The sequence below is a fragment of the Zea mays genome, chromosome 8 (assembly GCF_902167145.1).
Source record: "Zea mays cultivar B73 chromosome 8, Zm-B73-REFERENCE-NAM-5.0, whole genome shotgun sequence".
Taxonomy (NCBI): domain Eukaryota; kingdom Viridiplantae; phylum Streptophyta; class Magnoliopsida; order Poales; family Poaceae; genus Zea; species Zea mays.
The window spans coordinates 52,422,419-52,444,528 of NC_050103.1; the positions used below are offsets into that span (position 1 = coordinate 52,422,419).

At 46.0% G+C, this 22,110-nt stretch overlaps 1 pseudogene; it reads right to left on the reverse strand.

The window, feature by feature from the left end:
- Nucleotides 1–1,343: 1,343 nt before the first annotated feature.
- Nucleotides 1,344–3,435, reverse strand: LOC109939210 (9-cis-epoxycarotenoid dioxygenase 1, chloroplastic-like; annotated as a pseudogene).
- Between the last annotated feature and the right edge of the window lie 18,675 nt (nt 3,436–22,110).

Below are 22,110 nucleotides of genomic sequence, written 5' to 3' on the forward strand. Positions count from 1 at the left end.
ATAGAAATCAAGGTAGTCTTGGAAACGATATTGGCTAGGATATGTGAGCTTTGAAGCTGGGCAGATTATGGCGTCGGCACCAGGGTTATAGAATGTTGCAATGGATAGGCGGCTCCCGTTCTTGTTGGGAAGGACCCGGTGGCATAATGCTCTTGTAGGTTCCATTGGTTATCACTTCAATCTGATCTCCAAGGTTTACAAAGATCCTGTTGCCTTGTGTTGGAGGTACTGCCATCCACCTACCGTCTTTCAGAAACTCCAGACCTAGGATCAGTTCATCTTGAAATAGAAGTATGATCCTCCCAGCGTTAGTGTGCTCCCTGAGACCCATCACAAGCTCTGGATGGCTGCACCTGGGATACTTTGCCACCTTGACGCCTACGGAAGGTTTAGAAAACGCCTATCATAACAAGTGCCATGACAGTGCAGAGCAGAGAACTCAATATAGTAACATCATATACTATACTAACATTGTTACCGAAAGATCCTGTTACCGAATGGTACTACTCTTTCGGTGAGAGCAATATGGTAATAAATTATTCATACGACATAACATTGTTAAAAGCTTTGCATTGTCGGTTGATGGTACTATTAAAGAAAGTCCTTAAATGACAATATTTTTAAAGGCACTGAGCCGCTGACATCCGATTCACACTATTTGGGTAAATCATGATTACACACACACAATCATTATGGAGCACATGTGTTATACTGTTAAGACACATTTTTGTGTAGCCTTGTTGAGTTCACAATCAGCACACGGATTGGATCCAATAGAGAGTTCTCTCAACCAACCAAACAATTAGTGGAACAATGAATTCCAGTCGAGGAATGACCGAATGAGAAAATTTCAGTGTCTACCAAATAGAGAGGTTTAATTGCACGAATAGCTTGAGCAGCACAAACTGTTTGACTAAGTACTTTGAATGAACCAAATAACTCACCAATATACAACTACTAAAAACATGTAAAGATCATCTTTATTTTCCAAAGCATAATAACCAACACCACTCATGAAGATGATACATTATTTGAAAATGCAGTGGACTTCACAAAATCGAAAATCAATGCATAATATCTATGCAGCATTTCTGGCCTGAAGTAATTAAGAGGAGATTATGTAGATCTGATTATTTTACATATCATAATCATCCTCAAATCCGTTTAGTGACAACAGTACTGATTGCACTTGCTGTTCTCTGTGAGTTTCTTTTTCCATGGGTCATCTGTTCTTTTTAAGCATTTAAATGTGATGATTGATCACATTGTTTTGGAACAAAAGGGTTAAATCAACAAAAGAAATTAAGGCATTTGTTTTTTTGCTTAAGACCTGAAGAAAGATATAGAACGGAACACCATCAGTTGTAACTTATAGTGTTCCTGAAAACTTGATTGCTGCAAATGAAAGGTCCAGGGATAACTCTTTAATACCATCGGTATTCATTTTGCATATGATTCATAACACACTGGTAGTTATTTCTTTTGACTAAGGACATGTTTGGATACCAAGGGCTAATTGTTAGGCCGTGGCTGATCCAAACAAGCCCCAAGACAACATGGAACTGTAGACAAACAGGCCCCAACACTGCTAGTTATTTCTGAAGGACCATCATTGTTTCAAAGCATTTCAATGTTGTGCTCCAATGTGCCATGCCCCACAGATCGAGTGCTCTTCAGAAATCAAGTGTTTGCCCATTGATAGAACAGCTAGAAATCAAGGGGTCGTGGCTGATGCGCTTGGTACTGTAAAATCAAGTGCTCTTCAAGCTTTCAGTAAGGTTTTCCCATTGATAGAACAGCTAGACATGTAAGGCAAGGATACCCCAAGTGATGATCTTGAGAAATCTCTTGAAAAACTCGCCCAAGGAAGTGTTGCGACGCTATCCATGATTCCAGAAATGACGCCTTGAAGATTATATCTGCTGGTACACTGCTTGCACTATTTGCAGTGATAGGTCTCAAGTGTTTGCCTCGTAACAAGTCACTTCCTGCTCTTAGGGGCGAGTATGGGTCTGTGGCGGTGAGTAAACCTGTATCAAATAACATTACTTTCTCCAACGACCGAGTCGCACCTGATCTGGAGGCCACTCCTAGCTGGGCGGGCTCGCCGTCGAGGGCGATGGTACCGGGCGTTGCCATCGCGGAAGGGCAGCTGATTAGCCGGTGGTCGGGCCGCACCTGATCCGGCGGCCATGCCTCATTGGGCGGGTTCACCGTTGAGGGCGATGGCGATGCCCAAGGTAGTTGGAGACGCCAGGGAGAGGGTCATGCTGCTGCTTGCTGGACTGCGGGAGGGGAAGGAGGAGGGGACCGGTGAGGACGGCTTCGCTGCCGTGGTTGGGGCCCGAGGGGTGCGACTGAACAGAGCTCCAGTGTAGCGGGCTGCAACTTTGAGGCAGAGCCGTCGAAGAGGTGGTGCCCAGCGACGGGGTCAAAGCAGGGGTTCACGCCGTTGCGCGCGTAGATGCCGCTGATGGAGGGCGGGATGCGGCCGGAGACGGGGAGCCCGCGCACGGGCGGCCTCTCCCCGATGGGCGCGAAGTTGCCGGCGATCTGCACGGCCGGGTCGGCCGTGCTGGGTTGCCCGTGGGGCCGCTCGATGACGTTGGCCACGAACCCCTCCTCGAACGCGTCTATCGCGGTCGCCGCCGCGCGCTGGAACAGGTTGAGCTGCTTCTTGCCGCCGCCGCCAGACTTGCGCGGCGCCGCAGCGTGCCTAGGGACGGCAATGGTGGTGGGCTTCTTGGACGGCGCCGGCAGGTCGGCGTGGAACGACGCCTGGAGGCACTCTGCGGCATGGAGCGAGAACCTGACGGAGTTGGAGGCCCGGGCCTGGACCCGACCGACAGGTGCCGGTGTATGGAGATAGAGGTGGGCGGGGCGAGACCCTACATCGGCGGTGGCTGAAAATTGGCGTGGATCGCGTGAGGGGTTTCTGCAGGATCAAGTGGGTTATTGCCGGGGCGGCGGAGGAATCGCGGAGAACAGAGGAGACCCGGAGAGGAGAAGCGGGCGCTCGCAGGCACGGTGCGGGAGGCGGCGGGTTCGCCCGTGGGCCGTGGATGTGACGCGGCGAGAAGAGGAGCCGGTGCGGCGAGAAGAACCGAGGCCGCCATGGGCATCGGGATCCCGTTCGTAGGTTGGATAGCCGGTGAGTCGTTGCCCCGTTGGAGGAGAGACCAAGGCTATTCCTGTTCGCGACCTCGCGCCATCGGAGGGGATAGCGACTTCTGGCGTGAAGAGGAAAGCAGCTGATTGCGGCGGAGGCGACGCGTGCGGGGTTTGCGGCAGAGGCCCGGCGATGGAAGGGTGGGGGTGTGCGGCGTGGGGATCGTGGGGAGGATCCATGCGTGGGCGTTGATTGCGGCGGCGGTAGGGAGCGCGGGTGTTGAAACGACGGGCAGAACCGGTGCTGTGTGGACGCCTACAATAGAGACTTAAGGAGTAGTAGAGATAAGAATGAATGCCATGTAATGTTCATGAAAGTGCAAGAATAGTAAAGGTTTATTTCTAAAATCTTGAATACAACTTTCCTTCACGGAACTCCGAGAACTTAGGGTTTCCGGAGTCAACAGTGAAGTTCAAAGAGCAGGGGGTAGGGTTTTGGGTTCTAGTTATCAAACAAGGTCCAATTCATACCAAACTATACCCAAGGTTTCTAAATATTATATAAGGGTCATCTAAAAAGTTTGGGGATTTTTGGAATTATTATTTATTTTCTAAAAATCTAGAAGCAAGGTCTTAGGCTATTTTAAATACTCTATAATTTCCATCTTGGATTAAAATTCCTAAAATTATTTTTATTAAATTCTATGGAAAATTAGGAATCTAGCAAAATTGGTTTTACATTTTTGGGATTTTTCTACAGTTTTCTAGAATTGTTTTTGGTCTGGTAGAAAAAGAAAAGGAAAAGGAATGAACAGCGTTGGACTGAATCTGGCCTAGGTCGGCCCACTGCCAGCAGAAATGCGCCCGCGCGCGCGCGTCGCGTAAACTTTGCAAGAACAACCCTACCTTTTGGAATAACCAGAACTGGGTCTCCTGCACTATTTTGCGAGTCGCTAACATTTTACAATAAACCCCCCCACGTTCTAATTCTTCGGAGACCAAGGTCCACGACGAGGAACCGCGCTGGTCGAACTCCGGCGAGCCTACGCCAGCAGGATACCGCAACGGATGGGGCTCCCGTGCGGCAGAGACCAGATTAGACCCCTTTCGCACCTTTCCCCCCAATCAATTTCACTAACCACGGTGACAGTGCGGGTGATCAAATGGATCAATGCGATCCGGATAACCGAAGGCATGACTAGCCAAATTGAAGTTGGGGAAAGGTTCATGGGTTCACCAGAGGTTAGGTACACACTTTGATTCGGGCAGACTAAGAACCAAGGAGCGGGTCGACAGAGGGGGTGTCATGTCGGCGTTCTACGGAGCAGATGAGCGTTCTGGTGAAAGGCCTTTGCCGAACTCCGATTGGTTGGTACTGAGAGCAATAAGAAGCTATAAACTAGCTAGAACGGGATGCAATTTGGGAATTACTGAACCGAGGAGCGCTGGCCACGGAAGAGCTTTTCACGGCCGCGAAGAGCTGGGCGGAATGATTTTTACGAACGGTGGGAGTTCTTCCGGTGCAATTGAGTCAATTGCCTAAGAGCTTGTGTGCGTGATGCAATGAAGAAGCAGCACCCGGACTCAATTTATAGGCGGCCAGCAGGAGATGGATGAGATCCACCGAGCTGTGACCGCGCTGGTGAGCTTACCCGCGCGGCAGAGCCACGACGAAAGTCCGGTGGCCGCCGATTAACCGGGCAGCGCCACCTCAGTGATTCACCGCCACATCGCCTAGGATCTTTACCACGGACGCTGACGACCCATCCCAAGCCACGGTGGCGTTATTATCACCGACGAGGTTGATTTGGTAATTCCAGTGCTTGGATTCAGTAAAACTGCGTCTGACAGCCCATCTTTAGATCAAAGTAACTCCAATTTTCATATGGTACCAAGACTTAATATCTGCAGCAAAGCTATTCCTCTATAATAGCTCTACAACTTTGTTATAGTGATCCCGGGAAAATTCTTTGAAGATCATGATCTGTAGAGCTCCAAAGATGACTCAAACCCACTGGTAATCCAATTTCAGACTTCAAACAGCCTGAAAGTCCAACTTTGGGCTTAATTATCTCCCAATTCTTCATAACAACAATGCTTAACCTCTTAAACAAAGTTGTTCTCCTTTAATAGATCTACATAGTTGATGTGGTGACCTAGGGCAAATCCTCAATAATTTGAAAGTTACAGAGCCCCAAAGTTGAGCCATTACACTGAAATTCAGACTTGGTCAAAAGAGCTTAAGTATGGCTCTTTTGCAAATAAGTCCAAATCTCAAGGTTTTATTTGCAAATTCACATATTTGTGAACCATATGACTTAATACACCTAAACTACATGGTTTTTCACTTTAGTCCAAAAGTGCACTAAATTTGCACTTAGCCCCCTAGGGTTTAGGTTTAGGACTTTCTATGGTTCCAATTAGAATTTTTGATATCCCAGGGGTGTGAATGTGATGTAGGTCCATTCTTAAGAATATTTTATGACTATTTCTCTTAAACTTTAGGGTTTTCTCTATTTGGCTCTTGTTTACCCTTCAGGACCATATTTTGAGGTTAAGTACCCTACACTAGGGTCTTATTTGCAAAATGCCATATCAATACAACTTGTTTGAATTTTTTGCCTAGTGAATGCACTCTAGGTGTGTCAAACATATGCAATGACAATGCTTATGATGTTATGCTCAAGTTTTAGTGATAGTAACACCAGGGGTGTTACATCCTTCCCCCCATAAAAGAATCTCGTCCCGAGATTAAAAGTCCTAGGATAAGTAATGGAAAAGGAAACACGTCATAGTTTTATTTCTTTATTTCTAGTACAAAGTAGGGGTGGTTTTGGGGATTTACTCCTTTATTACAGCAACTATACACACTTTACAAATTACATGAGGCTAAAAAGCCTGTGAAATTCTTGTCTAAAAAGTCTTGAGTTTCCCATGTAGCCTCATCTTCGGAATGTTGGTTCCACTGTATCTTGTAAAACTTGAGAGTTTTCTTTCGGGTAATCCTGTCCTTTTGATCCAAGACTCGAATGGGATGTTCGGAATATGTCAAGTCTGGTTCAAGGACAACATCTGTCACTTCAATGGTTCGATGTGGAACCCGAAGACACTTCATTAATTATGACACATGGAACAAATTATGTACTGCAGATAAGGTTTCGGGTAACTAAAGTCGATACGCCACTGGCCCATATCTTTCAAGAATAAGGAAAGGACCAATGTATCGAGGTGCGAGCTTCTCTTTTACCCCGAAACGTGTTACACCATTCATTAGGGAGACCTTCAGATAGACATAATCTCCAACTGGAAAGTATAAGAGTATCCGGTGTGTGTCTGCGTAACTCTTTTGGCGAGCTTGAGCTTTCTTCAAATTATGAATTATTCGCTGAACTTTTTCTTCGGTCTCTTTCACCATATCAGGCCTGAAGAAGTACCTTTCACCAGGTTCAGACCAATTTAGCGAAGTACGACATCGTCGTCCATACAAAGCTTCAAAGGGTGCCATCTTGATACTTTTTTGATAGCTATTATTATATGAAAATTCCGCAAATGGTAAACAATCATCCCATTTTTGGGGAAATTCCAAAGCACAAGCCCGTAACATATCTTCAAGTATCTGTTTGACTCTCTCAGTCTGTCCGCTGGTCTGAGGATGATAGGCCGAACTGTGGAGCAATTTGGTACCCAGGGATTTATGAAGTTCTTCCCAGAATTTGGATATGAATTGAGGTCCACGATCCGACACTATAGTCTTCGGAATACCGTGCAAACTGAGAAAACGAGCAATGTACAATTGGGCATAGACAGTTACCGGGTGAATTGTCTTGACTGGCAGAAAATGAGCAATTTTCGTAAGCCGATCAACAATAACCTAGATAGTATCATACCCTTTGGCGGTCCTGGGTAATCCCACAATAAAGTCCATACTAATATCTTCCCATTTCCATGTTGGTATTGGTAAAGATTGTAATGGACCTGCAGTCCTCATATGTATGGCTTTGACGCGTCTGCAGGTGTCACACCTTGCCACATAGCGTGCGATTTCAATTTTCATCTTTGTCCACCAATAATGTTGTTTTAGATCTTGATACATCTTAGTGCTTCCGGGATGAATAGAATAGCGACTAAGATGTGCTTCATCCAAAATTTGCTGGCGGAGCTCTTCATTCTTCGGCACAACTATGCAGTTGTTGAACCATACAATGCCTTGATCATCCTTTCTGAAACATTTGGCTTTTCTGGCCTCTATTTTCTCATGGATGTGTTTCATACCCTGAGAGCACCTAGAGGGGGGGGGGTGAATAGGTGATCCTGTAAAAGTTCAAAACTTAAACCACAAAAACTTGTTAAGGGTTAGCACAAGTATGGCCAAGTGGCTAGAGAGAACTCAAAACACGATAACCACAAGAAAGCAATCACAGAGTTGACACGGTGGTTATCCCGTGGTTCGGCCAAGTACAAAACTTGCCTACTCCACGTTGTGGCGTCCCAACGGACGAGAGTTGCACTCAACTCCTCTCAAGTGATCCAATGATCAACTTGAATACCACGGTGTTTTTCTTTCCTTTGATCTTTTCCCGTTTGCGAGGAATCTCCACAACTTGGAGTCTCTCGCCCTTACAATTGAGTTCACAAAGAAATACGGAGTAAGGTGGGAATGAGCAACGCACACAAGACTCGAAAATCAGAGCAACAACACGCACACAAGTCGCAACAAGAGCTCGCAACGCAACACAAAGAGTTCACAACTCCACAAGAGCTCTATATGCTATCACAATGAAACGAATGCGTGAGATTGATGTCTTGGTGCTTAGAAGAGTTGTAGGAATGCTTGGTGTGCTCCTCCATGCGCCTAGGGGTCCCTTTTATAGCCCCAAGGCAGCTAGGAGCCGTTGGGAACAAATCTGGAAGGCCATCTTTGCCTTCTGTCTCGTGGCGCACCGGACAGTCCGGTGCACACCGGACACTGTCCGGTGCCCGATTTGTTTCCTTAAACAGCGCATCCGACCGTTGCTGTCAGAGTCAGATCTGCGCACCGTTGGCGCACCGGACATGTCCGGTGCACACCGGACAGTCCGGTGTATCTTTCCGACCGTTGGCTCGGCCACGTGTCGCGCGCCGATCGCGCGGCCGACCGTTGGCCCGGCCGACCGTTGGCTCACCGGACAGTCCGGTGCACACCGGACAGTCCGGTGAATTTTAGCCGAAGTCGCCGGAGAAAAACCCGAGAGCGGCCTCTTCGGCCGAGGCAACCTGGCGCACCGGACACTGTCCGGTGCCCCACCGGACACTGTCCGGTGCACCACCGGACAGTCCGGTGCCCCAGACCGAAACAGCCCCTTGGCTGCACACAGCCAAGTCTTCTCTTCTCTTCTTCTTTCTGTTTCTAACACTTAGACAAATATATTAGTACACAAAACCAATGTACTAAGACTTAGAAACATACCTTTGTTGAAGATTTGCACTTTGTTCATCCAAGGGCATTGATTCACATTGAAGCACTTGTGTTGACACTCAATCACCAAAATACTTAGAAATGGCCCAAGGGCACATTTCCCTTTCAATCTCCCCCTTTTTGGTGATTTATGCCAACACAACATAAAGCAACTAGAACAAGTGCAAAATCACTTCAAATAAAAACTCAAATTGGTTTTGATTCAATTTTGGCATATATGGATCATCCTTTGCCACCACTTGGTTTGTTTTTGCAAATCAAACTCAAATCTCTATTTCTATGTCAAACACACATGTTGAGGCATAAAGAGAGTCATTCCAAAAGAGATTGATCAAAGAGTTCAAAAATTCCCCCTATTTCCCATAATCAACACTTCTCCCCACAAGGCCAACTTTTGACAATAGAGACAATAAGAGACAATAAAAGCTTTTGACAAAACAAAAACTCTATTCTACTATTTTCAAAATCTCTCAAGTGGTAGCTGATCCATTTATCACTTTGGCCTTTATTTTCTCCCCCTTTGGCATCAAGCACCATAACGGGATTAATCTTGGCCTACTAACCCCATTGCCTCACCAAAGTCTTCAATTAAGAGCAAATGGCAATAAGATTTCATGAGATGAACTTGGAATTAGTTACCCTCTCATCGGAGTGCAGTGGAAGTCTTTCATGGTCCAAGTCCACCTTTTCCCTTTCAATCCTCCTTCGAGACTAAATTACCAAACTCAAGCACATGGTTAGTCTCAAAGGGTCAAGTTGTAACACATCTCCCCCTAAACATGTGCATCACTTTGCAACGGACTTGTGAGGTCCAGGGAGTGTTTGTACAACTTGAGCACCATAATAAGCACCATAATGCAAAAAGGAACATGATCAAAAGCATAACTACATGTATGCTACAATTCAATCCAAGTTCCGCGAATCTAAGACATTTAGCTCACTACGCAACCTGCAAAAGGTCTTCTCATCTAGAGGCTTAGTGAAGATATCGGCTAGCTGGTTCTCGGTGCTAACATGAAACACTTCGATATCTCCCTTTTGCTGGTGATCTCTCAAAAAGTGATGCCGGATGTCTATGTGCTTTGTGCGGCTGTGCTCAACAGGATTTTCCGCCATGCGGATAGCACTCTCATTATCACATAGGAGTGGGACTTTGCTCAGATTGTAGCCAAAGTCCCTGAGGGTTTGCCTCATCCAAAGTAGTTGCGCGCAACACTGTCCTGCGGCAACATACTCGGCCTCAGCGGTGGATAGGGCAACGGAGGTTTGTTTCTTAGAGTTCCATGACACCAGGGACCTTCCTAAGAATTGGCACGTCCCCGATGTACTCTTCCTATCGACCTTACATCCAGCATAGTCGGAGTCTGAGTATCCAACTAAGTCAAAGGTAGACCCCTTTGGATACCAGAGCCCGAAGCAAGGCATAGCAACCAAATATCTAAGAATTCGCTTCACCGCCACTAAGTGACACTCCTTAGGATCGGATTGAAATCTAGCACACATGCATACGCTAAGCATAATGTCCGGTCTACTAGCACATAAATAAAGCAAAGAACCTATCATTGACCGGTATGCTTTTTGATCAACGGACTTACCTCCTTTGTTGAGGTCGGTGTGTCCGTCGGTCCCCATTGGAGTCTTGGCGGGCTTGGCGTCCTTCATCCCAAACCGCTTTAGCAGATCTTGCGTGTACTTCGTTTGGGAGATGAAGGTGCCGTCCTTGAGTTGCTTCACTTGGAACCCAAGGAAGTAGTTCAACTCGCCCATCATCGACATCTCGAATTTATGCGTCATCACCCTGCTAAACTCTTCACAAGACTTTTGGTTAGTAGAACCAAATATTATGTCATCGACATAAATTTGGCACACAAACAAATCACCATCACATGTCTTTGTAAAAAGAGTTGGATCGGCTTTCCCAACCTTGAAAGCATTAGCAATTAAAAAGTCTCTAAGGCATTCATACCATGCTCTTGGGGCTTGCTTAAGTCCATAGAGCGCCTTAGAGAGCTTACACACATGGTCGGGGTACCGTTCATCCTCGAAGCCAGGGGGTTGCTCCACGTACACCTCCTCCTTGATTGGCCCGTTGAGGAAAGCGCTCTTCACATCCATTTGATACAACCTGAAAGAATGGTGAGCGGAATATGCTAGCAAAATGCGAATGGACTCTAGCCTAGCCACAGGAGCAAAAGTCTCCTCAAAGTCCAAACCTGCGACTTGGGCATAACCTTTTGCCACAAGTCGAGCCTTGTTCCTCGTCACCACCCCGTGCTCGTCCTGTTTGTTGCGGAACACCCACTTGGTTCCCACAACATTTTGCTTTGGACGAGGCACCAGTGTCCAAACTTCATTGCGCTTGAAGTTGTTGAGCTCCTCTTGCATGGCCAAAACCCAATCCGGATCTAGCAAGGCCTCCTCTACCCTGAAAGGCTCAATAGAAGAGACAAAGGAGTAATGCTCACAGAAATTAACTAGTCGAGATCGAGTAGTTACTCCCTTGCTAATGTCACCCAGAATTTGATCGACGGGATGATCCCTTTGAATCATCGCTCGAACTTGGGTTGGAGGTGCCGGTAGCGCTTCTTCCTCCATCACGTTATCATCTTGTGCTCCCCCTTGATCACACGCCTCCTTATGATGAACCTGTTCATCGTCTTGAGTCGGGGGATGCACCATAATTGAGGAAGAGGGTTGATCTTGCTCATCTTGTTCCTGTGGCCGTACTTCTCCAATCGCCATGGTTCGTATAGCGGCTGTCGGAACATCTTCTTCATCTACATCATCACAATCAACCACTTGCTCTCTTGGAGAGCCATTAGTCTCATCAAATACAACGTCGCTAGAGACTTCAACCAAACCCGATGATTTGTTGAAGACTCTATACGCCTTTGTATTTGAGTCATAACCTAATAAAAACCCTTCTACAGCTTTGGGAGCAAACTTAGAATTTCTACCCTTCTTCACTAGAATGTAGCATTTACTCCCAAATACACGAAAGTACGATACATTGGGTTTGTTACCGGTTAGTAGCTCATACGACGTCCTCTTGAGGAGGCGATGAAGGTAGACCCTGTTGATGGCGTGGCAAGCAGTGTTAACGGCTTCCGTCCAAAAGCACTCGGGGGTCTTGAACTCTCCTAGCATCGTCCTCGCCATATCGATGAGCGTCCTGTTCTTCCTCTCTACCACACCATTTTGCTGTGGTGTGTAGGGAGCGGAGAACTCGTGCTTGATCCCTTCCTCTTCAAGGAACTCCTCCACTTGAAGGTTCTTGAACTCGGATCCGTTGTCGCTCCTTATCTTCTTCACTTTGAGCTCAAACTCATTTTGAGCTCTCCTGAGGAAGCGCTTGAAGGTCCCTTGGGTTTCAGACTTATCCTGCAAAAAGAACACCCAAGTGAAGCGGGAAAAGTCATCAACAATAACTAAACCATACTTACTCCCTCCTATGCTTAGATAGGCGACGGGTCCGAAGAGGTCCATATGCAGCAGCTCCAGGGGTCTTGAAGTGGTCATCACGTTCTTGCCGTGATGCGCTCCTCCCAGTTGTTTACCTGCTTGACAAGCTGCACAAGGTCTATCTTTTTCGAAATGCACGTTAGTCAAACCTATCACGTGTTCTCCCTTTAGAAGCTTTTGAAGGTTCTTCATCCCCACATGTGCTAAGCGGCGATGCCACAGCCAGCCCATGCTAGTCTTAGCTATTAAGCATGCATCTAGACCGGCCTCTTCTTTTGCAAAATCAACTAAATAAAGTTTGCCGTCTAATACACCCTTAAAAGCTAGTGAACCATCACTTCTTCTAAAGACAGACACATCTACATTTGTAAATAGACAGTTATACCCCATATGACATAATTGACTAACAGATAGCAGATTATATCCAAGAGACTCTACTAAAAACACATTAGATATGGAGTGCTCATTAGAAATTGCAATTTTACCTAAACCTTTTACCTTGCCTTGATTCCCATCACCGAATACAATTGAATCTTGGGAATCTTTATTCTTGACGTAGGAGGTGAACATCTTCTTCTCCCCCGTCATATGGTTTGTGCATCCGCTGTCGATAATCCAGCTTGAACCCCCGGATGCATAAACCTGCAAGGCAAATTTAGGCTTGGGTCTTAGGTACCCAACTCATGTTGGGTCCTACAAGGTTAGCACATATATCCTTAGGGACCCAAATGCAAGTTTTATCACCTTTGCATTTTGCCCCTAACTTCCTAGCAATTACTTTTCTATCCTTTCTACAAATTGCAAATGAAGCATTCAAAGCACAATAAATTGTAGAAGGTTCATTTGCTATTTTCCTAGGAGCATGAATAACATTCCTTCTAGGCACATGATGAATAGCATTTCTTTTAGGAACAACATTTCTCCTAGTAACATTTCTATCATACACATAAGAGGAACTAGGAGCAAACATGGCATGAGAATCATAAACATATGAATCAAAAGCATCATGACTTACATTTCTAGTTTGTCTTCTATCATGATACAAAAATGCATGGTTCCTTTTAGCACTAGTAGCCATAGGGGCCTTCCCTTTCTCCTTGGCGGGAATGGGATCCTTATGGCTTGTTAAGTTCTTGGCTTCCCTCTTGAAGCCAAGCCCATCCTTAATTGAGGGATGTCTTCCTATTGTGTAGGCATCCCTTGCAAATTTTAACTTATCAAATTCACTTTTGCTAGTCTTAAGTTGGACATTAAGACTAGCCACTTCATTATTTAGCTTTGCAATAGAGGCTATGTGTTCACTACAAGCATCAATATCAAATTCTTTACATCTATTGCAAATAGCAACATTTTCTACACAAGTTGTTGATTTACTAGCTATTTCTATCTTAACATTCAACTCATCGTTAATGCTCTTTAATTTAGAAATTGTTTCATGGCATGAGGATAATTCACAAGTAAGCATCTCATTTCTTTTAACTTCTAGAGCATGATATTTTTGAGCTTCTAAAAATTTATCATGCTCTTCATACAATAAATCCTCTTGTTTCTCTAAGAGTTTATCCTTCTCATTCAAAGCATCAATTAATTCATTAATTTTGCCAATTGTAATTCTATCTAGACCTTTAAATACACTAGAATAGTCTATTTCATCATCGTCACTAGAATCATTATCACTAGAAGAAGCATAAGTAGAGTTTCGAGTACTTACTTTCTTCTCCTTAGCCATGAGACACGTGTGACGCTCGTTGGGGAAGAGGGCCGATTTGTTGAAGGCGGTGGCGGCGAGTCCCTCATTGTCGGAGTCAGAGGAGGAGCAATCCGAATCCCACTCCTTGCCTAGATGCGCCTCGCCCTTGGCTTTCTTGTAGTGCTTCTTCTTCTCCCTTTTGTTCCCCTTTTCCTGGTCACTTTCATTATCAGGACAGTTAGCAATAAAATGACCAAGCTTACCGCATTTGAAGCATGATCGCTTCCCCTTGGTCTTAGTCTTGCTCGGCTGTCCATTGCGACCCTTTAGCACCGTCTTGAATCTCTTGATGATGAGGGCCATTTCTTCATCATTAAGACCGGCTGCCTCAATTTGCGCCACCTTGCTGGGTAGTGCCTCCTTGCTCCTTGTGGCTTTGAGAGCAAAAGGTTGCGGCTCGTTGATCGGTCCATTCAAGGCGTCGTCCACATACCTTGCCTCCTTGATCATCATTCGCCCGCTGACGAATTTTCCTAGGACTTCTTCGGGCGACATTTTGGTGTACCTGGGATTCTCACAAATATTATTCACCAAATGAGGATCAAGAACGGTAAAGGACCTGAGCATTAGTCGGACGACGTCGTGGTCCGTCCATCGCGTGCTTCCGTAGCTCCTTATTTTGTTGATAAGGGTCTTGAGCCGGTTGTATGTCTGAGTTGGCTCCTCGCCCCTTATCATCGCGAATCGTCCAAGCTCGCCTTCCACCAACTCCATTTTGGTGAGCAAGGTAACGTCATTCCCCTCATGAGAAATCTTGAGGGTGTCCCAGATCTGCTTGGCGTTATCCAAGCCGCTCACTTTGTTATATTCATCCCTGCACAATGAAGCTAGAAGAACAGTGGTAGCTTGTGCATTCTTATGGATTTGCTCATTAATGAATGAAGGGCTATCCGAGCTATCAAATTTCATTCCACTTTCCACAATCTCCCAAATGCTTGGATGGAGAGAAAATAGGTGAGTACGCATTATGTGACTCCAAAATCCGTAGTCCTCTCCATCAAAGTGAGGAGGCTTGCCAAGTGGAATGGGGAGCAAATGAGCATTTGAGCTATATGGAATGCGCGAATAATCAAAAGAAAAGTTTGAGTTAACCGTCTTTTGTTTGTCGTGGTCGTCGTCCTTTTGGGAAGAAGAGGACTCATCGCTGTCGTAGTAGACGATCTCCTTGATGCGTCTTGTCTTCTTCTTCTTCCCATCTTTTCGCTTGTGGCCCGAGCCCGAGTCATTGGACTTGTCATCCCTTGGCTCATTGACGAAGGACTCCTTCTCCTTGTCGTTGATCACAATTCCCTTCCCCTTAGGATCCATCTCTTCGGGCGGTTAGTCCCTTTCTTGAAGAGAACGGCTCTGATACCAATTGAGAGCACCTAGAGGGGGGGGTGAATAGGTGATCCTGTAAAAGTTCAAAACTTAAGCCACAAAAACTTGTTAAGGGTTAGCACAAGTATGGCCAAGTGGCTAGAGAGAACTCAAAACACGATAACCACAAGAAAGCAATCACAGAGTTGACACGGTGGTTATCCCGTGGTTCGGCCAAGTACAAAACTTGCCTACTCCACGTTGTGGCGTCCCAACGGACGAGAGTTGCACTCAACTCCTCTCAAGTGATCCAATGATCAACTTGAATACCACGGTGTTTTTCTTTCCTTTGATCTTTTCCCGTTTGCGAGGAATCTCCACAACTTGGAGTCTCTCGCCCTTACAATTGAGTTCACAAAGAAATACGGAGTAAGGTGGGAATGAGCAACGCACACAAGACTCGAAAATCAGAGCAACAACACGCACACAAGTCGCAACAAGAGCTCGCAACGCAACACAAAGAGTTCACAACTCCACAAGAGCTCTATATGCTATCACAATGAAACGAATGCGTGAGATTGATGTCTTGGTGCTTAGAAGAGTTGTAGGAATGCTTGGTGTGCTCCTCCATGCGCCTAGGGGTCCCTTTTATAGCCCCAAGGCAGCTAGGAGCCGTTGGGAACAAATCTGGAAGGCCATCTTTGCCTTCTGTCTCGTGGCGCACCGGACAGTCCGGTGCACACCGGACACTGTCCGGTGCCCGATTTGTTTCCTTAAACAGCGCATCCGACCGTTGCTGTCAGAGTCAGATCTGCGCACCGTTGGCGCACCGGACATGTCCGGTGCACACCGGACAGTCCGGTGTATCTTTCCGACCGTTGGCTCGGCCACGTGTCGCGCGCCGATCGCGCGGCCGACCGTTGTCCCGGCCGACCGTTGGCTCACCGGACAGTCCGGTGCACACCGGACAGTCCGGTGAATTTTAGCCGAAGTCGCCGGAGAAAAACCCGAGAGCGGCCTCTTCGGCCGAGGCAACCTGGCGCACCGGACACTGTCCGGTGCCCCACCGGACACTGTCCGGTGCACCACCGGACAGTCCGGTGCCCCAGACCGAAACAGCCCCTTGGCTGCACACAGCCAAGTCTTCTCTTCTCTTCTTCTTTCTGTTTCTAACACTTAGACAAATATATTAGTACACAAAACCAATGTACTAAGACTTAGAAACATACCTTTGTTGAAGATTTGCACTTTGTTCATCCAAGGGCATTGATTCACATTGAAGCACTTGTGTTGACACTCAATCACCAAAATACTTAGAAATGGCCCAAGGGCACATTTCCCTTTCATACCCTCATTATCCTTTTGAGCATACATTATCCTTTGTAAAAGGACTGACTCAAGCTTTAACTGACTTAAAGCTCCGTGTTGGATCATTCCTAGGTTTAGCTTCTCCATCTCCTGGCATAGTGTATTGTCAGAGGTCTTCACCGTAAGACAGTGACAGGAAACCTTACGACTAAGTGCATCTTCCACTACATTGGCCTTGCCCGGGTGATAATGAATTTCCAATTCATAGTCCTTAATAAGCTCAAGCCATCGCCTTTGTCTCATGTTCAACTCTGACTGGGTGAAGATATACTTCAAGCTTTTATGATCTGTATAAATGTGACAGATATTACCCAGCAGATAATGACACCAGATCTTCAGGGCATGAATCACTGCAGCTAGCTCTAGATCATGAGTGGGATAATGCTCCTCATGCTGGCGCAACTGCCTTGAAGCATATGCTATTACTCGACCTTCTTGCATTAATACGTAGCCGAGACCACTGCCTGATGCGTAACAATACGCATCAAATGGCTTATTAATGTCCAGTTGAGCCAATACCGGAGCAGTGGTTAACAATATCTTCAAGTGCTCAAAAGCTTCATTACACTTTGAAGACCAATTGAATTTAGTCTCATTCTTCAATAGACTTGTGATTGGTTTCACAAGCCTAGAAAAATCTGGTATAAATCGGCGGTAATAGCCAGCTAGTCCCAGGAAACTTTGGACTTGATGAACAGTGGTTGGGGGTTTCCACTCCAAAATATCCTTGACTTTGCTAGGATCCACCGCAATCCCCTTGGCAGATAACACATGCCCCAGAAATTGGATTTCTTTCAGCCAGAACGCGCATTTACTGAACTTGGCATATAATTGATGTTCTCTTAAGCGTGTCAATACGATCCGTAAGTGTTGAGCATGCTCCTCTTCATTCTTGGAATATATTAAAATATCATCTATGAAGACCACCACAAACTTGTCCAACTCGGGCATGAATACCGAGTTCATCAGATAAGTGAAGTGGGCAGGAGCATTCGTCAGTCCGAAAGACATTACCAAGTATTCAAATAATCCATACCACGTAGTGAATGCGGTCTTTGGTATATCCTCGGGCCGAATACGGATCTGCTGATAGCCCGATCTAAGATCAATCTTGGAGAATACCCTTGCTCCAGTCAGTTGATAAAATAAAATGTCAATCCGTGGAAGAGGGTACTTGTTCTTGATAGTGACCTCATTCAGGGGTCGATAATCCACGCATATCCATAATGTTTGATCCTTCTTCTTGATGAATATGGCTGGACAACCCCATGGTGACGAGCTTGGCCGGATGAATCCTTTCTCAAGTAGATCTTGCAATTAAATCTTGAGTTCTGCCAACTCATTTGGAGGCATTCGGTACGATCTTTTAGAAATGGGAGCCATACCGGGCTTCAGCTCAATTACAAACTCTACATCTCTTTCAGGTGGCAATCTAGGCAAATCTTCTGGAAAGACATCTGGGAACTCACACACTACCGGAATATCCTTGATCTCCGGTATGATGGCTACATATATTCTGCTAGTAGTTTTAGTTGGAATGGGGATAGACAGAAGAATTTCCTCTTGGTTATGACTCAACCTGATGGTTCTCTGATCAGTGTTGAGGGTTGCTTTATGTTGGACCAACCAATTCATGCCCAAAATCACATCTATATCTTGGCCTTTCAGAACAATCATATTAGTAGGAAAGTCCCGTTCAGCCAATGTTACGGGCACTTGGTAAGCCACTTCTTTGGTAAAGAGTTGTCCCCCAGGCGAATGTATTTTAAAGCCTTCCCTTGATTCATGGTATGGAATGCAATGTTGCTCCACAAATTTCTTGCTGATGAATGTATGCGAAGCATCAGAATCAAAGAGAATAAGTGTGGGATGATTGGCCACAAGGAACGTACCCATCATTACCGGTTCGCCGTCCGGTGTGGTGGCCACTTGGGTGTAATAAATTTGTCCCGTCTTCTTTATGTTCTTGCCCGTATTTCCCTTAGCTTGAGAAGAATTCCCAGTACCTTGTTGATTGTTTGAGCGATTCTGCTTCGGGTAGGGGCAATCCTTAATAAAGTGCCCAGATTTTCCGCAATTGAAGCAGCCTGTTGACGAACTGGGAAGGGCAGGGAGACGAGTGCCAGGGGCAACCGGCTGACTTGTTGCAGTGGGGGCAGCATTGGGACGAATGAACACTGGTTGTTTGAATGGGAAGGAGGGTGGACGTGTTGAAGAACGACCCTGATTAAAAGGCCAGATAACTAACCGTTGCCTTTTCTCGGGGCCCTGAGTAGGCATGTTGCCTCCATTCCCCTTGGACTTTCCAGAACTTGTATATTTAGATTCAACTGCCAGCGCTGTGCTGACAGCCCTTCTTTATGTGAGGTCGATGCAGGTAGCCATTTTCCTTTGCATCCAATCATTTAAACCCTTCATGAAACAGTTCTTCTTCTTTATGTCGGTGTTTACTTGGTCAATTGCATACTGATATAAGTGATTAAATTTATTGAGATACTGGGTGACAGTATCTCCCCCTTGCTTCAACTTCATGAATTCCTCCTATTTCATGTGGAGTAGTCCTTCAGGTATGTAATGCTCTCTGAAGGCCAGCTTGAATTCATCCCAAGTGATCTGATGATCGGCTGGCTAAATGGCCACAAAGTTTCCCCACCAGGTGCTGGCAGGGCCACGCAATTGCTGAGCTGCGAACAGGGGCTTCTGAGTTTTGGAACACCGAAGAAGTCCAAATTTCTGCTCAATGACGTGGATCCATTTGTCCGCCTCCAAAGGGTCTTCTGCCTTGACGAACAACGGAGGGCGCGTCTCGGAGAAGTCCAAATAAGATGTCTCACGGGGGCCTTGCGGATAGCCCCGCCTGCCTTGTTGTTAGAGTTGTTGACCCGCCATCTCCCGCAGGAAGCGGGTATTGTCTGCTGTAGCATTCACCAAGGCAGCGATGGCCTCGGCAAGTGTCGGGGGTACTGGAGGTGGGTTTGGTGTTGCCTCCCTCCCACGAGAGGTACTAGCCCCATCCTGAGCACGAGTCTGGGAAGGCATCTGTGGCAACAAACATTTGAAAACGATATAATATGCCAAAGAAAACCACCCATTTTACATTACCAAAAAGGAGTAATGTTACAGACTCGAACTTTACAACAGGATTACACTACCTATTATACATCACTACTATTTCTACTATTACACTATACTACTCCTTCTTCCTGTTGCTCCTGGTAGCCTCGCTGTCGGGTGTAGGAGACCACTCATCGACCAACTTCATAGAGGGAGGGGGCCTGAAAAGGTCCAATTCGCCACCAAAAGCTTCTCCCGCTACAAGAGAAGGTCCGGCTTTTGTCCCGATAGGATCCGCAGGTACACTAGGGTGCAATTGTGAATACAGTACATGAACTTCTTCATGTAGAGTATTGCAATAAGCCTGCAGGTTATCAATGGCTGAGCTAAGCTCTTCTACTCGGGCTCGAGCTTTTGCCTCCTTAGCCTAGGCAAGCGAACAAGAGTGAACCGCCCAGTCGAGCGCTAAATCTCGATCCGCGAGCTGATCTCGCAGGCGGCGGACGTCGCTTCTCAATTCATTGATTCTGTCGCCATCCGTGACCCATATGTCAATCCTGCGTTGGAGTTCTGTTTGAAGCTGATTAACTTTCGCTTCAAGATCCCCGATCGGATCACTACTGCTATCCTCATGTCTTGGGGCAAGTTGATGACGTGGCACACCGATTGGGCCAGTATGCTTGCGCGCAGTTCCCCTCGTGCGCGGCGGCATTTTTCTAAGGGGGGAAATTTTATTAGCATAGTTCTTAGCATGATGCATGTGTAATTACAGAATCAACCTTAGTTGATTGACACCTTCTATATTTTGCACTCTTACTATCTGGTATTTAAGATAAACTCTTCAGAATTACTTAGGTAAGAAGGGAAGAGATTTTCTAGATAAGTCTTTAGAAAATCATTTTGAAGATGCCTCATAATATCTGCAGAGAAGGGCTTCGCTCCGATACTAGCTGTGATGGAACCTCCCAAGTCATTAGGCCCACCTACAGTTGTCCTTGTCCAACAGACCTCAGACAACCCTGTAGGTGCCCTTGAATCACTTGACAAGTTCGGTATCTATTTTTCTTACCTTTCCCAAGAGCGTTTCACCTGTCACGCAGACATTACAAGCATTGGAGTTACGAGAATGCGGAAGCGATTACATAAACTTACCTTTATTTTAAAAGTAAGACAAAGTTATACATTACAGACTAGGATATAACCTATGAGTGTAGAGTAATATTATTACACACCAAGGGAGGCAAAAACACCTCCCGATAAGTATCAAACAAAAGTTTTGATGGAGGATTCTTTCCTCCAGCAGCTTTACTCCTGGTGTTCTTCCTTCGGTACCACCTTAGAACAGAAGCAACAAAAGTTGGTTGCTTCCTCACCTAAAAGCAACGGGGAATAAAACCCTGAGTATGGAATTACTCAGCAAGTCTTACCCGACTAAAGAAAGACTCTCCATGGTATGCTGGTTATAAGGGAGTCAAGGTAAGGTTTCTCAACAATCAAAGACTCTGTTTTGCAGAAATGCTTACTAAAGTGGATCCTTAAAAAAATCCAATTTTAATTTGTCAGGTTAAGTAAGATTACATGCAACTAGAGTTCTTTCTACCCTAGTTCAAACACTTGACCTGCACTAGCCAATTTCTTAACAATCCCTTCATCTTTACTGGAGTTCTACGTATAAGTCAGTGACCAAGTCTCCATAACCACGGAGGTACGGCGATCCGAATCGATTATACTCAGCTGAGGATCTCCAACCACACGACATATGTAGCACTTAACCCTTGTGATGTGCACCCGTTGGGTGATTGCCCGATCTTTCGATGAGAGGGTGTGGAATAACTCGATTGGGGGAGGAGACGACGTTCACGGCCCGACTACAGCCTTCCAAAGACGCTGCGCCTTAGCAACCGATACACCACCTCCTATGGCTGTCACGATCTTGTGGAGCGTGACACCCTGGCCACTAGGGCACTCGTCCTGCAAGCAATCGAAGAACTAGCAAGAACAAGTAGAACAAGTACTGAATTACCAGATCTAAATGTAGGTTTAAAGATCAAACTACAATATGGTGGGGTTCCGAAGACAAGAAGACGGGCGGCTGAACTAGCACGCGCGCTTGCAAGCAAGTAGCGAGAGCTAAACTTGATCTAAACAAAACCCGCTGTTCTTGGTGGCGGCTAGGGGGTTTATAAACATGGGAGGACGACCACAAGGGTATTGGGGTCGTGCTGCAACCCTAGGATGCGTCCCTAATGGACCTAACTTGATACACGACCCATTGGGCCAAAATAGGGTGACGCAGCACCATGGGCAGAAAAGGCAGGAAATGTCTCGGTAAGAAAACAATGATTACGGCGGCCTCAGAACAGATATGACTATAATTCCGGATCCATATGAAAGTAGACTTGATAAGCTTTCCATGTTGTGCTTGAACATTCCAATCCGAGCCCGCATCTGACCGTGGTGACCGTCACAAGTTGGTGTTCTTCTGCAGTCCGAATCCAGCATGTTCAAATCCTTTTCCCTTTCGGTCTTCTCCCTGATTCCTAAGCAAAACAAGAGTGCACGGGTCTCCATGGTCTAAATATGATGGACATGAACTCAAGAGTGTAATCACCTG